This window comes from Cetorhinus maximus, chromosome 2, assembly GCF_964194155.1.
Source record: "Cetorhinus maximus chromosome 2, sCetMax3.hap1.1, whole genome shotgun sequence".
NCBI lineage: Eukaryota > Metazoa > Chordata > Chondrichthyes > Lamniformes > Cetorhinidae > Cetorhinus > Cetorhinus maximus.
This window is the reverse complement of record NC_135880.1, coordinates 177,666,957-177,691,246: the sequence shown is the minus strand read 5'-3', so window position 1 is coordinate 177,691,246 and position 24,290 is coordinate 177,666,957. Positions and strand designations below refer to the sequence as shown.

General features: G+C 46.4%; 1 protein-coding gene across 3 annotated transcripts in view; it reads left to right on the top strand.

The window, feature by feature from the left end:
• The first annotated feature begins 228 nt into the window (after positions 1-228).
• Positions 229-24,290, top strand: part of aco1 (aconitase 1, soluble) — a 76,467-nt gene continuing 52,405 nt past the window's right edge. Inside the window, exon 1 of one of the 3 annotated variants that reach the window (XM_078529380.1) lies at positions 229-333. The gene's annotated coding sequence lies outside the window, so the exon portion shown is untranslated. Of the gene's footprint in view, positions 334-22,818; positions 22,911-23,935; positions 23,956-24,290 lie in introns of those variants that run through there. The other 2 variants (XM_078529373.1, XM_078529388.1) reach the window with 2 other exon arrangements.

Below are 24,290 nucleotides of genomic sequence, written 5' to 3'. Positions count from 1 at the left end.
CTGGGAACATGGAAGGTGTCTGCCTTATACTAGATCGTATATGAAAGCTGCAGTCATTACATTGGCTGCAGTCCAGGCAACCTGGTCCAAAAGCACTTCAGTTTGTTCATACAGTAAGAGGCTGATGGGTTGGTCAACTCGTCTGACCATGTCCCTTTTAGCTCTCAGCCAATGTAAGCAAAGCCTTAGTGACCTGAGCTGATGCCATTACTTACTGATTGGCTAAGAAAGTTCCTCTGATCTGTCCTCTTAAAGTCTATGTGCCACTGATACAGGACAGTGTACTCTGAAAATAGAGTCCCAACCTACTTTCTGAGCTGACACAAATTTAAGGTGAGTTCTTTATTGTGTTGAAAATTCAATGAATGAAATTGTATATTGCAAAGTCGACATCAGTAAGTGTGTTTAGAGAATTTTTGGGTTTATCTGTAACATTTTAGAATCTGATAACCCCTCGTTTCAGGTGAAACAACCAGGTGTAGAAATTGATACAGGTTTGCACCCGTTGTGTTTTCGTAAAATGGGTACAAATCGCACCATTTTAACATTGGGACCGATGTCCAATCTAATCAAGGATTGTGAGTCTTTGGAACTCTTTTCCTCAAAGGGCGGTAGAAGCAGAGTCTTTGAATATTTTTAAGGCAGGGCTAGATGGATTCTTGATTAACAAGGGGGTGAAAGATTATCAGGGGTAGGCAGGAATGTGGAGATGAGACTACATTCAGGTCAGCCATGATCTTATTGAATGTGAGAGCAGGCTCGAGGGGCCGAGTGGCCTACTCCTGCTCCTAATTCGTATGTTTGTATGGTCCCACTGCTAAATTTGCGAGGTTCATTTTTTTAGGTATCGCAAGCAGATGACTAAACCAGGTGTTATGCCCCTTAAACATGTGCGAGATGGGCAGAATGCCTGTTTTAGGACTTTACAATGAAATTGTTTCTAGATTCAGCCTGAAGCTGAGCACATTTAAAAAAAAATTACCTCTGAATGGAGCTGGAGCGAGCAGATGTAATATCTGCAGGTCCTGGAGTCTCCAAAAATTCAAGAGTAATCGCCACAACACTGCTGGGATGAATACCCAGCAGAAAAGTTACAGAGTCATGTGAAAAGAGAAAATTGTATTGGTTTCATTTTCTTTGAACGCCCCCATTTATCAACTAGAACAATACTTTCAGCTGTAGGCTCAGTGGGCGCCACTTTTACCTCTGAGCCAACAGGTTGTGGTTTCAAATCTCATTTCAGAGTTTGGGTGCAAAAGTCAAAGCTGATGATCCAGTGCAATACTGGATGGGTGCTGCACTGTCAGAGGCATTGTCTTTCAGATGAGATTTTAAACTGAGGCCACCATCTGCCCTTTCAAGTGGATGTAAGAGATCCCATAGCACTATTTTGAAAGACGAGCTCTCCCTAATATCCTGGTTGATTTTTATCCTTCAGTCAACATCACTGAAAAACAGAAGATTGTTCGGTTATTGCTGTGTGTGGGAGCTTGCTGTGAGCAAATAGACTCCTGCACTTGACTTCAAAAAGTACTTCATTGTCTGCAAAGCGCTTTGGGATGTCCTGAGGTTATAAAAGCCACTATACAAGTTCTTTCCTTTTCACATATATCAGAATAGCAGTCGACATGCATTTGATGGGCTGAATAATCTCCTTCTATGTCATAATGACTCTATGCAGTCTCTCATATTTCTTATTTACTAGTGGTACTGTTTCAATGCGATGGACTAGTTAGTTTGGAAAGGACAGTTGTACTTAGCAGCCTAGGGACATAGGAACAGGAGAAGGCTATTTTGCTCCTTGAGCCTGTTCTGTGATTGAATGAGTTCATGGATGATCTGTGGCCTAACTACATATACCTGCCTTTGCCCCATTTCACTTAATACCTTTAGTTAACAAATATCTAGTAAATGCAGATTTAAAATTAACAGTTGACCTAGAATCAATTGTCATTTGTGGCATAGAGTTCCAAACTTCTACCACCCTTTGTGTGTGGAAATATATCCTAATTTATGGCTCTAATCTTTAGACAGAATCATAAAATCACAGAATCGTTACAGCACAGAAGGAGGCCATTCAGCCCATCATGTCTGCACCTGCTTTCCAAATGAGCAATGCACCTCATGCCACTCCCCTGCCTTCTCCCCGTCAGCCTGTACTTTCTTCCTTTTCAGATAGAAGTCTAATTCCCTTTTGAATGCCTTGGCTGAACCTACCTCCACCACACTCTCAGGCAGATCCCAACCACTCACCATGTGAGAAAAGTTTTCCTCAGGTCACTTTTTCTTCTTCTGCCAATTACTTTAAATCTGTTCCCTCTTGTTCTCGATCCTTTACGAGTGGGAACAGTTTCCCCCTATCTACTCTGTCCAGACTCCTCATGATTTTGAACACCTCTATCAAATCTCCTTTCAGCCTTCATTTCTCCAAGGAAAACAGTCCCAACTTCTCCAATCTATCTTCATAACTAAAGTTCCCAACCATTCTCATGAATCTTTTCTGCACTCTCCAATGTCTTCACTTAGACTATGCTTCCTTGTCCTAAACTCCTCAACCAATAGAAATAATTTCTCTCTTTCTACCCTTTCTGTTCCCCTTAACATCTTGAGATTTTATTTTTTTCTCTACATACCCTATCAATTCTCTTTAATGGTCTGACATTTATGGCACTTAATAGAAATGGTTGTTAACAGATCTGTTTTTGGGCGGTAGTGGTTGGGTTTGGCATCAACTGCCTCTATACAAACTGTTCAGTATTCACTTTCTTTGACTTCAATTAAGCTTGGGTGAGGCATATGGCATAAGATACAGCCCATTCTATATTCCTGCCAAAGGTGAATTTCTAACCCTATATATGCTTTATTTGGCACTATGGTAGACACCAATTTGGTTCATTAAGCCAAAAGGATTGGACACTTCAGCTTTACCGCCTCAATGAACTAGCACATTTAATGTAACAAAACATCCCAAGGCACTTCAGAGACAAAATATGACACTGGGCCACATGGAGAGGTATCAAGACAGATGACCAAAAACTTGGATAAAGAGGTAACAAAAACAAAAAAAGCAGGAAAAACTCAGCAGGTCTGACAGCATCTGCGGAGAAGAACACAGTTAACATTTCGAGTCTGTAGGACTCTTCATCAGAACTAAGGAAATATAGAAATGTGGTGAAATATAAGCTGGTTGAGGGGGGTGGGACAGGTAGAGCTGGATAGAGGGCCAGTGATAGGTGGAGGCAAAGAAGAGATTGCCAAAGATGTCATAGACAAAAGGACAAAGGGGTGTTGATGGTGGTGATATTATCTAAGGCTTTAAGGTGTGTTTCAAATGTTGGAGAGGGAGAGGTTTAGGGAGGGAATTCCAGAGCTTAGGTCTTTGGTAGCTGAAAGGACAGCTGCCAATGGGGGACCGATTTAAATTGGGGTGCACAGGAGGCCAGGATTGGAGGAGCACTGAGGCCGCGGAGAGATCTGAACACAGGGATGCGAACCTTAAATTTGAGGAGTTGCCGGATGGTGTTGTTTTACTCCAGGAAGCCAGGCGGTGAATTGGAGTCAATTCTTTACACACTTTTATAAGCTTTTATTTACAGAGAGACACATTATAAGCATGCACCTCCTAACCCAACCTCCACAGTTTCAATCTGTCCTTATTGATGGGAGCACAAGTGAATCCCAATTAATGCCCAGCACCCCCATACAACTAAACTCACAATTACTATACAATCAACAAGTCTAAGACATGTGAGAGCAAGTTGGCAACCCACTTTATTGGCGGCATTTTCTAGTCCCACCACCGGCAGGCATTGTCACAGGGGGCACAGGAAAAATTTGGAGAATCATTGACTTTTGGCTGCTCTCCAAATTTTCCTGCCCAGCCCATGACTTTGCCTGCTGCTGGAAAATCCTGGCCTACATCTCTCCCCATTTTCGTTCCCCTTAAAATCGGCACTCTGCATTATCAGTCCAGCAACCTAAACACATCACTCAGCACAGTTGAACTCAGCCATGGCACAGTAGGATGGTATCATTCACCAGGACAGCATATTCAAATAAAGGACAAGGTCACTAATATGCAAATTTCAGTTCCTGGCTAACTAAAATGGACCTCAACAGTTATCAATATTAATCTGCAGTTGACAGTTCCAAATCTTCCAAAGTACTCTTCAATCCACAAAATTGATTTTTCTTCGCTGAGGCTTCCATTTTCTCTGGTTTCCATTTTCCCTGTCTTCCATTTTCCGTATCCCTTTGAAGTGCTCATTGACTTCAGAGCCAGAAAATGCCAAAATACCCTGTCCTCGTCCTGCCTACACACTCACTTTAGCCCAGTGCATGCCAGGATTATGTAAATTCTGGTCTCCGTGCTACTGTTACAATCAGGCGAGGAGGGGTTGAATGAGCCTCCCTCCCCTCTTTTCGCTCTTCTTGTTTGACTGCAACAGGCTTTTATTTGCTTTGAAAAGGATATACTTACCAACTTAGTGAATACGTTACTGTTTATGTGTTGTGTTCATAAAAGAAGAACCAATCACACAAGTTTTCTTGAGCTCAACAAAGAAAGGTTAGCTTTGTTGAACTTAGAGTCCTTAAAAAGTAAAAAGAGTATACGGTCTGTAGTTTGGTGACTCGGCTAGCCCCAGGCTGAATTTGATGATCTTATGATTTTTGTTCCATGATCCCGATGCTTCTGGTTTAAAGATGTAGACAGCAGAGTTGATTATTCTTCTGGAGCCAGTAGTGCTGGGTTGAATTCTTTCAAGAAATCTCTGTCTGCAGTAGGGGCACCCCTGGGTGGTCACGGTCTGCAAACAGAGCACAAAGCTTATCAGGCGGGTTGGATCTTCTGTCTCAGCATCTTATCTGCTTGTCCTCAGTTCTGTAGAGAAAGCATGTGCTTAAAAGATACAAAGGGTTGGCTTGTCATGTGACCTTCCCTTTCCAACTGTCCAGGGGAATCCAAATAAGGTAATTGTCTGTGTATTGTAAGGATAATTCGCTTAGATCATGTCTGGTAAACTTCTCTCAGTTCCTTCGTCTCCGTCGCATCTGTTCTGATGATGCCATCTCCCCCACATCTGTCCTCACACCTTCCTCTTCCTCCTAGAACCATGATAGGGTCCCCCTTGTCCTCACTTATCACTCCACCAGCCTCCGCATTCAAAGGATCATCCTCCGCCATTTCTGCCAACTCCAGCATGATGCCTCCACCAAACACATCTTCCCTTCACCCCCCTGGTGGCATTCCGTAGGGATTGTTCCCTCTGTGACACCCTGGTCCACTCCTCCATCACCCCCTACACCTCAACCCCCTCCCACGGCACCTTCCCATGCAACCGCAGAAGATGCAACACCTGCCCCTTCACTTCCCCTCTCCTCACCGTCCAAAGGCCCAAACACTCATTTCAAGTGAAGCAGCATTTCACTTGCACTTCCCTCAACTTAGTCTACCGCATTCGTTGCTCCCAATGCGGTTTCCTCTACATTGGAGAGACCAAACGGAGATTGGGTGACCGCTTTGCAGAACAACTTCGGTCTGTCCGCAAGCATGACCCAGACCTCCCTGTCGCTTGCCATTTCAACACACCACCCTGCTCTCATGCCCACATGTCCGTCCTTGGCCTGCTGCATTGTTCCAGTGAAGCTCAACACAAACTGGAGGAACAGCACCTCATCTTCCGACTAGGCACTTTACAGCCTTCCGGACTGAATATTGAGTTCAACAATTTTAGATCATGAATTCTCTCCTCCATCCCCACCCCCTTTCCGATTTTCCCCTTCCTTTTTGTTTTTTCCAATAATTTATATAGATTTTTCTTTTCCCACCTATTTCCATTATTTTTAAATGTATTTCCATCCATTGTTTTATCTCTACCTTTTAACCTTTTTCGATTCCTTCACCTCACCCCACCCCCACTAGGGCTATCTATACCTTGCTCGTCCTGCTTTCTACCCTTAATTAGCACATTCCTTTGGATAATATCACCACCTTCAACACCTCTTTGTCTTTTTGTCTGTGACATCTTTTGGTTATCTCCACCTATCACTGGCCCTTTATCCAGCTCTTCTTGTCCCACCACCCCCTCTCCCAGCCTTAAACCAGCTTATATTTCACCCCTTTTCTATTTTTCTTTAGTTCTGTTGAAGAGTCATGCGGACTCGAAACATTAACTGTGCTCCTCTCCACAGATGCTGCCAGACCTGCTGAGATTTTCCAGGTATTTTTGTTTTTGTTTTGGATTTCCAGCATCTGCAGTTTTTTGCTTTTGTCCCAGTGATTAGGCTTAATGGTTCATCTCCAACAGTTGAATACCTCAGGTGATTGCCTTAATCCCTTGCTAATGGGTCCCTTTACATTCCCTCGGAGGTCATTGCCCTTAGTGGGTTTTGTAGACATGAGCCAGGATTTTTACCTTGTCGGGCAGGTGAGGCGGGCGGGTGATGGGGGTGAGGTGGGTGGGTGTGCCCATGAGCCGCTGACAGCCGCCTGTGATTGGCCTCAACATCGATTTCACACTGGCTGGCCAATTAACAGCCAGCCAGCGTGAAACGCGCGCTGCAGCACTCAGCGCTGCCGGGGTGGGAGCTGAAGATTTAAAAACTCAAATATAAAAAAGTTACCACTGTTAAAAACATGTCCCCTCAAGTGACTCTGTCACATGAGCAGAGACATATTGTGAATGAAATTTTAAAATTTTAATTTAATTTTTAATTGTTGCTGGAAACCTCATCCCACCCGTGGATGAGGTTTCCTAAAAATTCCAAAGGCTGCTTGGCCTTCCCGTCTGCCCGCCGACAGTAAGGTTGGATGGGCAGCAAAAAATTTAATTCAATTGTTGCTTTGATGTCCTTAATAGGCCTATTAATTGGAATGTGGAATGTACAGTAATACAAATTGGGGTTGCTGCCTTTGGCCGTAATCTCAAGTTACTTTCAGTCTCTGTGCTTTAAAAAGCCTGTTTTTAAAAGCTCAATTCATGTTTCTAGCTGGTGGATTAAAATAATTTTTTTTTTACATAAAGCACATCTTCGTGACACTACCAAAAGGACTGGGGAAGGTAGAAAGCAAGATTCATATGGATGATACCAGAACTGTAAGGTTATATCTATCAGGAAAGACAACAGGTTGAGGTTTTTTCTATAGAAAAGAAAAGTTTTTGAGGTGATTTGATAGAGGGGGCTTTAAAATTATGAAGGTGTTTAATAAAGTGGATGTAAAGATGATGTTTCCACTTGTGGGAGAGCCTTAAACTAGTGGGTATAAATGTGAGATAGGCACTAATGAATTCAATTGGGTATTCCAGAGAAACCTCTTTACCTAAAAAATGGTTAGAATGTGGAACTCACTACCACAGGCAGTGCAGACACACCAGTACAGACCTATAACAGCACCCCAGCACAGACCTATAGCAACACACCAGCACAGTCCTACAACAACACACCAGCAAAGACCTACAACAACACACCTGCAAAGACCTACAACAACAAACCAGTACAGACCTATAACAGCACCCCAGCACAGGCCTACTGCAACACACCAGCACAGTCCTACAACAGACCAGTACAGACCTACAATACACCAGTACAGACCTATAACAATACACCAGTACAGACCTATAACAACACACCAGCACAGACCTACAACAACACACCAGCACAGACCTACAACAACACACCAGCACAGACCTTCAACAACACACCAGCAAAGACCTACAACAACACACCTGCAAAGACCTACAACAACAAACCAGCAAAGACCTACAACAACACACCAGCAAAGACCTACAACAACACACCTGCAAAGACCTACAACAACACACCAGCACAATCCTACAACAACACGCCAGCACAGACCTACAACATACCAGTACAGACCTACAACAACACACCAGCACAGACCTACAACAACACACCAGCACAGACCTACAACAACACACCAGCACAGACCTACAACACACCAGCACAATCCTACAACACGCCAGCACAGACCTACAACAACATACCAGCACAGACCTACAACAACACACCAGCGCAGACCTACAACAACACACCAGCACAGACCTCCACCAACATACCAGTACAGACCTACAACAACACACCAGTACAGACCTACAACAACACACCAGCACAGACCTACAACAACATATCAGTACAGACCTACAACAACACACCAGCACTGACCTACAACAACATATCAGTACAGACCTACAACACACCAGCACAGACCTACAACAACACACCAGCACAGACCTACAACAACACACCAGCACAGACCTACAACAACACACCAGCACAGACCTACAACAACATACCAGCACAGACCTACAACAACACACCAGTGCAGACCTACAACAACACACCAGTGCAGACCTACAACAACACACCAGCACAGACCTACAACAACACACCAGCACAGACCTACAACACACCAGCACAGACCTACAACAACATATTAGTACAGACCTACAACAACACAACAGCACAGACCTACAACAACACACCAGCACAGACCTACAACAACACACCAGCACAGACCTACAACAACACACCAGCACAGACCTACAACAACATACCAGCACAGACCTACAACAACACACCAGCGTAGACCTACAACAACACACCAGTGCAGACCTACAACAACACACCAGTGCAGACCTACAACAACACACCAGCACAGACCTACAACAACACACCAGCACTGACCTACAACAACATACCAGCACAGACCTACAACACACCAGCACAGACCTACAACAACACACCAGCACTGACCTACAACAACATACCAGCACAGACCTACAACACACCAGCACAGACCTACAACAACATATTAGTACAGACCTACAACAACACACCAGCACAGACCTACAACACACCAGTACAGACCTACAACAACACACCAGCACAGACCTACAACAACACACCAGCACAGACCTATAACAACACACCAGCACAGACCTACAACAACATACCAGCACAGACCTACAACAACACACCAGTGCAGACCTACAACAACACACCAGCACAGACCTACAACACACCAGTAAAGACCTACAACAACACACCAGCACAAACCAACAGCAACACACCAGCACAGACCTACAACAACACACCAGTGCAGATGCACAACAACATACCAGTACAGACCTACAACACACCAGTACAGACCTACAACAACATACCAGTACAGACCTACAACATACCAGTACAGACCTACAACAACACACCAGCACAGACCTACAACAACACACCAGCACAGACCTACAACAACACACCAGCACAGACCTACAACAACATACCAGCACAGACCTACAACAACACACCAGTGCAGACCTACAACAACACACCAGTGCAGACCTACAACAACACACCAGCACAGACCTACAACAACACACCAGCACAGACCTACAACACACCAGCACAGACCTACAACAACATATTAGTACAGACCTACAACAACACACCAGCACAGACCTACAACAACACACCAGCACAGACCTACAACAACACACCAGCACAGACCTACAACAACACACCAGCACAGACCTACAACAACATACCAGCACAGACCTACAACAACACACCAGCGTAGACCTACAACAACACACCAGTGCAGACCTACAACAACACACCAGTGCAGACCTACAACAACACACCAGCACTGACCTACAACAACATACCAGTACAGACCTACAACACACCAGCACAGACCTACAACAACATATTAGTACAGACCTACAACAACACACCAGCACAGACCTACAACACACCAGTAAAGACCTACGACAACACACCAGCACAAACCAACAGCAACACACCAGCACAGACCTACAACAACACACCAGTGCAGATGCACAACAACATGCCAGTACAGACCTACAACACACCAGTACAGACCTACAACAACACACCAACACAGACCTACAACAACACACCAGCACAGACCTACAACAACACACCAGCACAGACCTACAACAACACACCAGCACAGACCTACAACACGCCAGCACAATCCTACAACACGCCAGCACAGACCTACAACAACATACCAGCACAGACCTACAACAACACACCAGCGCAGACCTACAACAACACACCAGCGCAGACCTACAACAACACACCAGCACAGACCTCCACCAACATACCAGTACAGACCTACAACAACACACCAGTACAGACCTACAACAACACACCAGCACAGACCTACAACAACACACCAGCACAGACCTACAACAACACACCAGCACAGACCTACAACAACATACCAGCACAGACCTACAACAACACACCAGCGTAGACCTACAACAACACACCAGTGCAGACCTACAACAACACACCAGTGCAGACCTACAACAACACACCAGCACTGACCTACAACAACATACCAGTACAGACCTACAACACACCAGCACAGACCTACAACAACATATTAGTACAGACCTACAACAACACACCAGCACAGACCTACAACACACCAGTAAAGACCTACGACAACACACCAGCACAAACCAACAGCAACACACCAGCACAGACCTACAACAACACACCAGTGCAGATGCACAACAACATGCCAGTACAGACCTACAACACACCAGTACAGACCTACAACAACACACCAACACAGACCTACAACAACACACCAGCACAGACCTACAACAACACACCAGCACAGACCTACAACAACACACCAGCACAATCCTACAACACGCCAGCACAGACCTACAACAACATACCAGCACAGACCTACAACAACACACCAGCGCAGACCTACAACAACACACCAGCGCAGACCTACAACAACACACCAGCACAGACCTCCACCAACATACCAGTACAGACCTACAACAACACACCAGTACAGACCTACAACAACACACCAGCACAGACCTACAACAACATATCAGTACAGACCTACAACAACACACCAGCACTGACCTACAACAACATATCAGTACAGACCTACAACACACCAGCACAGACCTACAACAACACACCAGCACAGACCTACAACAACACACCAGCACAGACCTACAACAACACACCAGCACAGACCTACAACAACATACCAGCACAGACCTACAACAACACACCAGTGCAGACCTACAACAACACACCAGTGCAGACCTACAACAACACACCAGCACAGACCTACAACAACACACCAGCACAGACCTACAACACACCAGCACAGACCTACAACAACATATTAGTACAGACCTACAACAACACAACAGCACAGACCTACAACAACACACCAGCACAGACCTACAACAACACACCAGCACAGACCTACAACAACACACCAGCACAGACCTACAACAACATACCAGCACAGACCTACAACAACACACCAGCGTAGACCTACAACAACACACCAGTGCAGACCTACAACAACACACCAGCACAGACCTACAACAACACACCAGCACTGACCTACAACAACATACCAGCACAGACCTACAACACACCAGCACAGACCTACAACAACATATTAGTACAGACCTACAACAACACACCAGCACAGACCTACAACACACCAGTACAGACCTACAACAACACACCAGCACAGACCTACAACAACACACCAGCACAGACCTATAACAACACACCAGCACAGACCTACAACAACATACCAGCACAGACCTACAACAACACACCAGTGCAGACCTACAACAACACACCAGCACAGACCTACAACACACCAGTAAAGACCTACAACAACACACCAGCACAAACCAACAGCAACACACCAGCACAGACCTACAACAACACACCAGTGCAGATGCACAACAACATACCAGTACAGACCTACAACACACCAGTACAGACCTACAACAACATACCAGTACAGACCTACAACATACCAGTACAGACCTACAACAACACACCAGCACAGACCTACAACAACACACCAGCACAGACCTACAACAACACACCAGCACAGACCTACAACAACATACCAGCACAGACCTACAACAACACACCAGTGCAGACCTACAACAACACACCAGCACAGACCTACAACAACACACCAGCACAGACCTACAACAACACACCAGCACAGACCTACAACACACCAGCACAGACCTACAACAACATATTAGTACAGACCTACAACAACACACCAGCACAGACCTACAACAACACACCAGCACAGACCTACAACAACACACCAGCACAGACCTACAACAACACACCAGCACAGACCTACAACAACATACCAGCACAGACCTACAACAACACACCAGCGTAGACCTACAACAACACACCAGTGCAGACCTACAACAACACACCAGTGCAGACCTACAACAACACACCAGCACTGACCTACAACAACATACCAGTACAGACCTACAACACACCAGCACAGACCTACAACAACATATTAGTACAGACCTACAACAACACACCAGCACAGACCTACAACACACCAGTAAAGACCTACGACAACACACCAGCACAAACCAACAGCAACACACCAGCACAGACCTACAACAACACACCAGTGCAGATGCACAACAACATGCCAGTACAGACCTACAACACACCAGTACAGACCTACAACAACACACCAACACAGACCTACAACAACACACCAGCACAGACCTACAACAACACACCAGCACAGACCTACAACAACATACCACCACAGACCTACAACAACACACCAGTGCAGACCTACAACAACATACCAGTACAGACCTACAACACACCAGCACAGACCTACAACAGCATATTAGTACAGACCTACAACAACACACCAGCACAGACCTACAACACACCAGTAAAGACCTACAACACACCAGTGCAGATGCACAACAACATACCAGTACTGACCTACAACATACCAGTACAGACCTACAACAACACATCAGTACAGACCTACAACAACACACCAGTACAGACCTGCAACATGCCTGTACAGACGTATAACAACACACCTGTACAGACATACAACAACACATCAGTACAGACCTACAAAAAGACACCAGTACAGACCTACAACAAGACACCAGTACAGACCTACAACAACACACCAGTACAGACCTGCAACACGCCTGTACAGACCTATAACAACACATCTGTACAGACCTACAACAACACACCAGTACAGACCTGTAACACACCTGTACAGACGTATAACAACACACCTGTACAGACATACAACAACACACCAGTACAGACCTACAACACTCCTGTACAGACCTATAACAACACACCTGTACAGACCTATAACAACACACCAGTACAGACCTACAAAAGGACACCAGTACAGACCTACAACAAGACACCAGTACAGACCTACAACAACACACCAGTACAGACCTACATCACACCAGTACAGACCTGCAACACGTCTGTACAGACCTCCAACAACACACCAGTAGAGACCTTTGGGCCGAATGGCCTGTTTCTGTGGTGCAATGTCTATATAATTCTAAGTTAAATCCAGCCAGAATTTGGGTACCAGGTGGGTGGCCCTGATGAAGTAATCTAGTGTGCTCTGCTCAGCATATTCTCACACAGCAGGAACATTTGGGTTAATGTCTCTTTTTCCATAATCACATATCTGTTCCATAATAACCTTTAAAATGTTTGGACCAAATGTTCCAATTTCACTCTGAGAAACTGCGGTTTACATGTCTACATTTATCACATATTATTAGAATGTTCTTTTTATAGTGCGTATTTATTTTTCTCTCTATTAACCTCTTCTACAAGTTTGGACTTTGTCATGAGCATTGTCTCTGGTGGGGAGGACAGATAATTAACCTCTGGGTCTTGGCCAAGGTTTATAGAGAGCCTTTAAGACAAGGCGATGTGACTCACTCTGATTTTCTGTCCCTGCCTACAGGCTTGGCATTAGATTCAGAGAATAATACAGCGCAGAAGGTGGCCATTCAGCCTATTGCTTCTGTGCCAGCTCTTTGAATGAGCTATCTGCTTTTTCCTGTGCCTGCTCCCCACTAGCCTTGCAAAACTCACATTTTTAAGTACAGATCCAGCTCCCTTTTGAAAGCTCCTATTGAATCTGCTTCCACCACCTTTTCAGGCAGCACTTTCCAGATCACAGCAACTCGCTATGTAAAAACAAATCTCATCTTCCCTCTGTTTTTTTGGCCAATTATCTTCAATCTGCGTCTTTTGGTTACAACCCCCTCCCATCTTCCCCACCTCCCCCCACCCACCACTGTAAACAGTTTTGCCCTAATTAAAAACTCTCCTGAAATCCCTCTTAATCTTGAATAATCCTATGAAATATTGTTGGCAGAGACTAAAGGATGAGTCACTTCCCTGAACTTTCTTGGCTGGAGAATGGTGCATGATAATGAGATAACAAATGCTTTTAAAAATAAACCGAAATGTATGTAACAAACATATATCTTACACAATTTCCCAGACAACGACAGTGATATCTGGAGATGGTTAGGCCTAGCACACTACCCTGAGGAACTCCTGCAGTGATGTCCTGGAGCTGAGATGACTGACCTCCAACAACCACAACCATCTTCCTTTGGTATGACTCCAACCAGCGGAGAGCTTTCCCCCTGATTCCCATTGACTCCATTTTTGCAAGGTCTCCTTGATGCCACTCTCAGTCAAATGCTGCCTTGATGTCAAGGGCAGTCACTCTCACCTCACCTCGGGAGTTCAGCTCTTTTGTCCATGTTTGAACCAAGGCTGATGAGATGAGTGGCCCTGGTGGAACCCAAACTGGGCATCAGTCTCTTGGCCATGGTCTGCCTCAGATGATTGTCGAGGGGTTGGAGAGGAAGGTCTAGGTTTGACTGGGAGAGGAAGGTGTGTCAGGGGGTGAGGTTGGGAGGGGGAAATAAAGGTGTAAGGGGGGGTGAGGTTGGGAGGGATGAACAAATGTGTCGGGTGGGTGAGGTTGGGAGGGGAGGGAGTATGGGGGGAGGAAGATGTAATGGGGATAATACGTCAACTGGGGAGGTAGGTGTAAGGGGGGAGGGAGCTGTAAGGGAAGAAGTTCAGAGAGGGATCAGGACTTTGGGGGAGGGGAAGCAGCCTGGAGTGGGGGGAAGGAGTGAGGAAGGGGGAAGCTGTAAGGGTAGAGGAAGGAGTAGGGAGGGTGGAAGGAGTAGGGTGGAGGAAGGAGTAAAGGTGGAGGAAGGAGTAGGGTGGAGGAAGGAGTAAGGAAGGGGGAAGGAGTAGGGTGGAGGAAGGAGTAAGGAAGGGGGAAGGAGTAAGGAATGTGGAAGGATTAAGGGGGGAGGAAGGAGTAATGGGGAATGTCCAGGTGAATGTGCAGGGAGGAATCTGTGGAGTCGTTGACTGCCTCCTGGGGAGTAAAATGAGAGTGGGCATGGTAGGAGGGAATGGTGGTGACCACCAGATTGTGAACCCGAACCTGCTCTAGATCTAGGTCCCACCAAGATGAGTGTCTCTGCACTGGTGGAGGGTGTGGGTAAGCGCTGTGACGGGTCTTCCAGGATGCTTATTTCTAGCCCTTCAATGGAGGAGGAGTCCTCTTGGCTGGAGGTGAGGACCTGGACGGAGCTGAGGGACTGGCTGGTTGAGGGTGTTGGTCGCTTGGCAGAGCTCCCTGTGAACCAATGTAGAGATAATGAGTGCTTGGCTGCAGAGTCAAAAGCAGGAGAGAGAGCATTCGCGTTTGTGCTGTAAGAGGGATGATGTGGTGCAGGATCCTCATGTGGGTGTTCGCTGCCGATCTCATGGTCTCTGCAGACCGAGTCCATGTCCTCACCACTCAGTGCGATGGCATGCTCCTCAAAGTCAGCGAGGGGCCTATGGTGGGCCATTCCACCCCCGGCCTGGGACCTCTCCCTCCTGTTGTGAGCCAGCTTCTCTTGTGTGAAAACAGATGGAGAGAGTGTTTAGCGGGACGCATGGCAATGCGTGGAATGTTTGTGCGGTGAGCGGAGCCATAGACAGGATGAGAATGGGGGCTCCAGAGGGTATGAGCCTGATGGAGATGTGAGGATGTGTGTGAGAGTTAGTGGTGTTGTTCCTTGAGGTGTGAGATCCCTGTGGATTTATGATGGGTTTGTGACTGTGTGGGCTGAGAGTGATGAGAAGAATGACTTATCCTGGCGGAACAGAGGAGATCATTCATTCTCTTCTGGCACTGGGCGGCTGTCCTCTTTTGCAGGGCGCTGGCACTGACCACCGCTGCCACCGCCTCCCATGCTGGATTTGTTCTCTTGCTTGCTGGCCTTTGACCAGAGTGGGGGTAGAGGACATCTTGGCGGGCATCCATAGTGTCCAAAAGGCGTTCCAAGGAACCTGTCACTGAAATGGGGGGTTGCAGTCTTCTTGCCTTGTGGGGCCATGTCTTCTGTGCAGCAGTCCTGGGCTGGAAGCACTGAGAGGCCTGCTTGGGGTTGCACTTTAAATATGGCGCCCAGCATGCGGAAGCAACGAGATGATGGTGTGGCGGGTGAATCAGAGGTCGCCTGACAGCAAAATGGTGTGTTTCCCAGGAATGCATGATTAATAAGGGACACTACAGCGCGAAAAGCCGCCATTGAGGCCGGAAGGTAAAACATTCTTTTTCCCGCCCGCTACCTCACTTAGTGAAACTCCCTGCCTCCACTACCTTTTGAGGAAGAGAGTTCCAAAGACTCACGACCCTCTGAGAAAAAAAGTTTCACTTTGTCTCTGTCCTAAATGGGCAACCCTTACTTTTGAACAGTGATCCTTAGTTCTAGATTCTCCCACAAGAGGAAACATCCTCTCCACATCCAACTGTCAAGACCCTCAGGATCTTGTATGTTTCAATCAAAACTCCAGTGGATGCAAACCTAGCCTGTCCAACCTTTCCTCATAAGACCACTCCAGGTAATTGTTTAGAACCTTCTCTGAACTGCTTCCAACGTATTTACATCCTTCCTTAAATAAGGAGACCAATACTGTACACAGTGCTCCAGATGTGGTCTCGCCAATGTCCCGTATAACTGAAGCATAACCTCCCTACTTTTGTATTCAATTTCCCTCGCAATAAATGACAGCATTCTATTAGCTTTTCTCATTACTTGCTGCAGAGATTGAATGACGAATGGGATGATGGTGCAAGACAAGGGGGATGGTAATGGGGCAAGTAAAGAAACAAAAGATGGGTCTAGGGGAGGTGTAAATGGCAACAATGGGATCATCATTAACAGCTGCTCTCTGAAAAAGAGGTTATGATCTGAAATTGCTGAACTCAATGTTGAGTCTAGAATACTGTAAAGCGCTTAATCAAAAGAGGCAGCATTGTCCCTTGAGCTTCATTTGGGCTTCATTGGAAGAGTGTGGGAGACCGGGGACAGAGATCAGAGTGGGAGTAGGTGGGAGAATTAAAATGACAGGTAACCGTAAGTTTGGGACCACACTTGTAGCCTGAGACATTGATAGATGTATATGAACAGATTGCCTCCCTTCACTGCGTTGGATGGGGATAGGGAGGGGGGTGTGTGGGGGTAATTTAAACCGTGAAAAACATCTGCGCGTTGAAAGAAAAAAATCATCACGCTGTCCAATAATAGAAATGCTTTTTTTCGAAGATTCTTGTGTATCATCTTTCCTGTGAAATGTAGGTATAAACAACTTTCAAAACGATTTAACACTCTGCAACTCCAAATCTTGAAATGAAATCCAAGTGTGACACAAACAAATAGAATTTAAATAAGAAGCACTGATAAGAAGCTGCCAATGATTTTTTTTTGGTTGGCTATATTATGAAATCTCACAACCCATGGCTTCCAGTCTGCACGTACTGTGCTTTTTATGCTGGCTATCTGCCAGGGGCAATGAGTCAATGTAAGAATGGCTCAAACAGGCATTTTTTTCTTGGTTCAAGTGCACATTGCTCCTGTACAATGAGCTGAAATTGCAGAAGGGCAGAGAAAACACACTTGTAATAAGTATTGGTTAAGTTCTTTTTCCTCAGCCATAAGAAAGTTGCAACCTACAGTCGAATCACACCAAGAAGGTGACAAAAACAAAAATACCTGGAAAAACTCAGCAGGCCTGACAGCATCTGTGGAGAGGAACATAGTTGACGTTTCAAGTCCGTATGACCCTTCATCAGAACTAAGGAAATAGAGAAATCGGGTGAAATATAAGCTGGTAGAAGGGGGTGGGACAGGTAGACCTTGATAGGGGGCCAGTGATAGGTGAAGGCAAAGAAGAGATTGCCAAAGATGTCATAGATAAAAGGACAAAGGGATGTTGACCGTGGTGATATTATCTAAGGAATGTGTTAATGGGGACATTAAGGGTAGAAAGCAGGACAAGCTAGTGGCAGATGGCCCTAGCTAGGGGGGAAGGGGGGAAGGGATCAAAATGGGCTAAAAGGTGGAGATAAAGCAATAGATCAAAATAAATTTAAAAATAGGTGGGAAAAGAAAAATATATTTGTAAAAAAATTATAAATTATTGGAAAAAGGGGGATCGGAAAGGGGGTGAGGATGGAGGAGAGAGTTCATGATCTGAAATTGTTGAACTCAATATTAAGTCCGGAAGGCTGTAAAGTGCCTAGCCGGAAGATGAGGTGCTGTTCCTCCAGTTTGCGTTGAGCTTCACTGGAACATTGCAGCAGGCCAAGGATGGACATGTGGGCATGAGAGCAGGGTGGTGTGTTGAAATGGCAAGCGACAGGGAGGTCTGGGTCATGCTTGCGAACAGACCGAAGGTGTCCCGCAAAGCAGTCACCCAGTCTGCGTTTGGTCTCTCCAATGTAGTGGAGACTGCATTGGGAGCAACGAATGCAGTAGATTAAATTGAGGGAAGTGCAAGTGAAATGCTGCTTCACTTGAAAGGAGTGTTTGGGCCCTTGGATGGTGAGGAGGGGGGAAGTAAAGGGGCAGGTGTTGCACCTTCTGCGATTGCATGGGAAGGTGTCGTGGGAGGGGGTTGAGGTGTAGGGGGTGATGAAGGAGTGGACCAGGGTGTCCCGGAGGGAACGATCCCTGTGGAATGCCACCGGAGGGGGTGAAGGGAAGATGTGTTTGGTGGTGGCATCATGCTGGAGTTGGCGGAAATGGCGGAGGATGATCCTTTGAATGCGGAGGCTGGTGGGGTGATAAGTGAGGACAAGGGGGGCCCTATCATGGTTCTGGGAGGGAGAGGAAGGTGTGAGGGCGGATGTGCGGGAGATGGGCCGGACACGGTTGAGGGCCCTGTCAACCACCGTAGGTGGAAAACCTCAGTTAAGGAAGAAGGTGACAGTTTTGGTCCCTATTCTGCATTCTGTTATTTGATCACAATCAATGCAGCTGAAAAAGTACCACAATTAGCCTCAGTACTACTGATGGGAGGATTGAGAATTAAACCAGAGTTATTCAGCAATAATTGCTAAGTGTGCTGTGTGTTTACAGGCATGTGCGTATGTGGCCAACAAGATGGGTGGGATAGAGTTTGGTGACATGTATGCGTTTTGATGGCTGCTCTGGACCTGTGCCCAGTCCTTTTTTTTCTTCATTCTTGGGAGCATCACTGGCTAGGCCAGCATTCATTGCCTATCCCTAATTGCCATTGAGAAGGTGGTGGTGAGCTGTCTTCTTGAACTGCTGCAGTTCATGTAGTGTAGGTACACCCACAGTGCTGTTAGAAAGGGGGTTTCAGGATTTTGACCCAGTGACAGTGAAGGAACGGTGATATATTTCCAAGTCAGGAGGGTGTGTGACTTGGAGGGGAACTTCCAGGTGATGGTATTCCCATGCACCTGTTACCCTTGTCCTTCTAGGTGATAGAGGCCATAGGTTTGGGAGATGCTGTTGAAGGAGCCCTAGTGAGTTGGTGCAGTGCATCTTTTAGATAGTACACACTGCTGTCACTGTGCATCAGTGGTGGAGAGTGAGAAGGTTGAAGGTAGCGAATGGGGCGCTGATCAATTGAGCTCATTTGTCCTGGTTGATGTCAAGCTTCCTGAATGTTGTGGGAGCTGCACTCATCCAGACAAGCAGAGAGTATTCAAACACACTCCTGACTGTGCCTTTTAGATGGTGGACTGGCTCTGGGAGCCAGGAGGTGAGTTACTTGCTGAAGAGTTCCTACTTTTTCTCCCTGTTTTTTTCACTTTCTTTTCTCTTTATCCCTTATCGATCCCACTCTCTCGCCATCATGCTTCCTATTATTTCTCCCCTTGCAAGTGGTTTCCCTTCCCAAATCCCTTTCCAACCCTTTAGCATTCCTTGACAGACCGCTGTCCAACACTCCCTACTGGATCAACAGAAATGTCCTCCAACTAAACGTTGGGAAAACCGAAGCCACCACAAACTCCATTCCCTAGCTACAGATTCCGTCCCTTTCCCTGGCAATCATCTGAGAGTGAACCAGACTATGTGCTGCCCTCGTTTTATACTTGACCCTGAGATGGGCCTCTGATCACATATCCACACCACCGCTAAGGATGCCTATCCATCTCTGTTACATTACCCGACACCACCTCTGCCTCAGCTCATCAGCTGCTGAAACCCTCCTCCATGCCTTTGGCGCCTCTAGGTTTGACTATTTCAACATTCACCTGGCTGGTGTCCCATCTTCCACCCTCCATAAACATGAGTTCATCCAGAGCACCTGTCACCCCTGCACTCGCTGACTTACTTCAGCTCTCGATTAAGCAACACCCTGACTAAAGCTTCTCATTCTTGTTTTCAAATCCCTCCATGCCTCAACACTCCCTATCTCTGTAATCTCCTTCAGTCCCACAACCCCCCTGAGATGTCTACGTTCATCTAATGCTGGCTTCTTGTGCAGTCCTGATTTTAATCGCTCCATTGATGGCCCTGCCTTCAGCAGCCAAGGCCCGAAGGTCCTGAATTCCCTCCCTAAACCTTTCTACCTCTCTTTACTCCTTTAAGATGCTCCTTAAAATGTATCACCTTCACCCCAAGATTTGGGTCACAGGCCTTAGTAGCTCAGTGTCAAATTTTGTCCAATAATGCTTCTGTGAAGGGTCTTGGTGCATTTTATTATGATAAAGGTGCTGTGTAAATAGAAGTTGTTGTGGGATTTTCCATAGACTGGCACTCATTGCCCAAGCCTGACACTCAAATAATGTTAATTTGGGTGATTACTGCCAAACAACTCGTACCCAGCAAGAAGTTAACAGGGTGGATTTTCACCCTGTGTGAGCCTCAGGCAGGTGGAGCTGGGGGAGGAGGGGAGAGGATTAGGGAGGGGAAAAAGCATGGGCCTCAGTGAAGTACCACAGATCCATTTTCCATGGAACAGGGTTGGAAGAGATCGTAGAGTGCCAGTCAGGGCGGGAAAGATTGGGCAGGCTTTGGTCACACACTAGCTTGCTGTTCTCCTCTCTCTCCTAGCTGAAGAGTAACAACTCAAATTGTACATTCATGTGGTTAAGCCAGATAATGGAGTCAGGAGTAATGAAGTGCATCTCTGTGATGTCTTCTTCGTATTTGTGAATCAGGCATTGCGTGACTATGCATTATGTTTGTTCTGGGTGACCACAGTTGCATACTGGAGAGTCTAGTTTTCCATTTTTTGCATCAGCTTGTACGTTTGCGGCTTATTCTTGTCGGTGAACTTTGTGTAAGATTGAAGCCAGGGACCAGAGGTGTTTGTTTGTGACTTCTTGTGGACTCCATTTGGCTTTCAAAGTTGCATTGTCGAAGGTTAAGCTTGCAAGCCCCAAAAGGTTCTGTGTGACCTTGGAGGGTGTTGAGGGATGTCATTGAAGTCTTGGTGGATGGGGAAATTGAGGGATTGCTGTAATTCACATATATTTTGGGAGCTTCTCACAGGGGTGGAGGAGGCAGAGGAGGCCTTTCCTTAATGTGAGTCTTGGGAAAGACTCCAAGTAATAGTAACCCAGGCATTGCATCCTAATCTGTCCAGAGAGTGGCAGGCGAGAACAATCTTTCCAGATTGTTGTGGAATTGGCCCTTTAAATTTCATAACCACACAGTAATGTCCTGCCTACCAGCTTCCACCAGGGAGATAGGGAAGGGTGAGATCATAGCTAGCTATGAATACAAGGATAAGAATTTTAAATGCGAGGTGTTGTTGGACTGGGAGCCAATGAGCACTGGAGTTATTGAATCAGCAGTTTATAAAGATTATACTAGTCACAGATTGAATATTGCAGTGTTACATTTATTACAAACAGTTACATATGGACTATCAGTGAGTTTTCATATGATTGGTAACAGGGGGATTTATGAGTGTTATCAGTATCACTGAGTTATTGGTGCAATTTCTGGTCCATCCCACCTCCCGGCTTGATACCTGTAGCCCAGCATTGCACATATTCCAAGACATTTTTTTGTTTTTGTTCTAAAAACGCTTCTTTTTACAACACAAAGCCAATTCAAATTCCAATAAGTTGTCTATTTTCACAGTTCATACATTCAGGCGTCCAGCAAGAAAACAGGAAGCTTGACACCCATTAAACATGTGTTTTGAATAATATGAGGATTAAAGGAATGAAATCAGCTCTTAAGGGCTGAAAGCGAGTGTTCCTTTCAACATATCTCCTCTTCCAGATCTCCGCATTCTATCAGAGTGCTTCAAGCTAATGGATTCAGGTTAATAGCTGAACACACTAGCTGATTATGCCAGATAGAGATTACTGGAGGCTCCCGGGCAATCCTGGATGGTTGGCAAGTCTGTTCCCAGCACTGTAACCAATTCCACGAGCCAGCGCCGCTCATGCGCAGAAGAGGCGTCTGCCGCCGGGTGACTGACGACATCACGGCGGACAGTGGGCGGGGCTGCGGCGTGAGGCACATGCGCGATGTGCAGGGCCTATAGTCTGACTGGAAGCGCACGCGCGCTGCTTGATTATGTCTAGGGGCGCATGCGCAGTGGGGGGGTTTTCTTTTGGAGGGAGCGCATGCGCGCCTGGAGGCCGGCTGAATGAGAGATTCCTGTGTGAAGTGGCGATCAATTGGAGCCGGCGGTCCGGACCGCATAAGGTAATGAACCGGCCAGTACTTATTGCCGTTGACCTCGAGGGCTTGGAGTGTCGAGACACCTCTCATTTAGCCTTTTCTTCTGCCGTTATAACCCTGCTTGTGCGACGGCCCTGAGGGGCCGGCAGGAGGATCCAGTGCAACTGCAATGGCAGCAATACAGACAGAGCTGGGGGCAAAGTGTAGGATCTGTGTCATGGTAGCAGTGCAGGCAGGGCTTGGGCGGGGGGGGGCGGAGAAAGTGCAGGATCCTGTGAAATGGCAGCAATGCATATGGGACGGGGGTGGGGGTGGGGGGGGGGGGGTGGAGGCGCAGGATCTGTGCCATGGTGGCAATGCACGGTGGGGGGAGAGTGCAGGACCTTGTGCAATGACAGCAATGCATACAGGACTTGGGGGGGGGAAAGTGCAGGATCCAGTGCAATGGCAGCATTGGAGACAGGGCTGGGGGAAAGTGAAGGGTCCTGTGCAATGACAGCAATGCATATGTGACTGGGGGAAAGTGCAGGATTCTGTGCAATGACAGCATTGCATATGGGACTGGGAGGAAACTCTTTCGAGTTACCAACAGTCACAGATTGCAACATCTTTCGAGTACAATCACAGTTCTTGGTTTTCCAGGAGTGGGACATGAACCCACAACCCTCTGATTCAAAGGCGAGGGTGCTATGAACTGAGCCACAGCTGACACCTCGGGACTGGGAGGAACGTGCAGGATGCTGTGCAATGGCGGCATTGCACATGGGACTGGGGGAAAAGTGCAGGATCCTGTGCAATGACAGCAATGCATATGGGACTGGGAGGAAAGTGCAGAATCCTGTGCAGGGGCAATATTACAGGCAGTAGTTGGGACAAGGTGCAGGACCAGTGATTGGATGGCTGGGCATAACTGCAGGTGTGCAGGGCCTATATTGTGACAGGAGTCAGGCAGAACTTGGAGAAAGTGCCAGTAGCCATGGATTTGGTGGGAGAGATTTGCGATGGTGCTAGTTGCGAATAGAGTAGGTTCTCAGAAAATCAAACCTTTCTGCAAGGGAGAGCTGGCCAGGTGGATCATGCCTGCCACTTTGATACTCTCACAGTCAGATGGGTGTGTATAATCAACCCTCTGCTGGTTTGTATAAGTCTCTCGGAATGCAGGTGAACCATCTCTCATTTATTAATACTTTCTTTTAGATGTGGTCCCTGGGGACAAGAGAGAGTGTGCAATGACAGTTTTATACCAAATTTATTTTATTCATGTTTAAATATTGCTGAAGAGACACATGTTGTTAAAGCTTTTCATCTTGCACTCATCAGGACAAATGCAAGAATGCCAAATTTCAAACAATCACAATTTGTCCTACAGGAGAAAAGGGTGCTGATTAATTGGAAATCGACTGA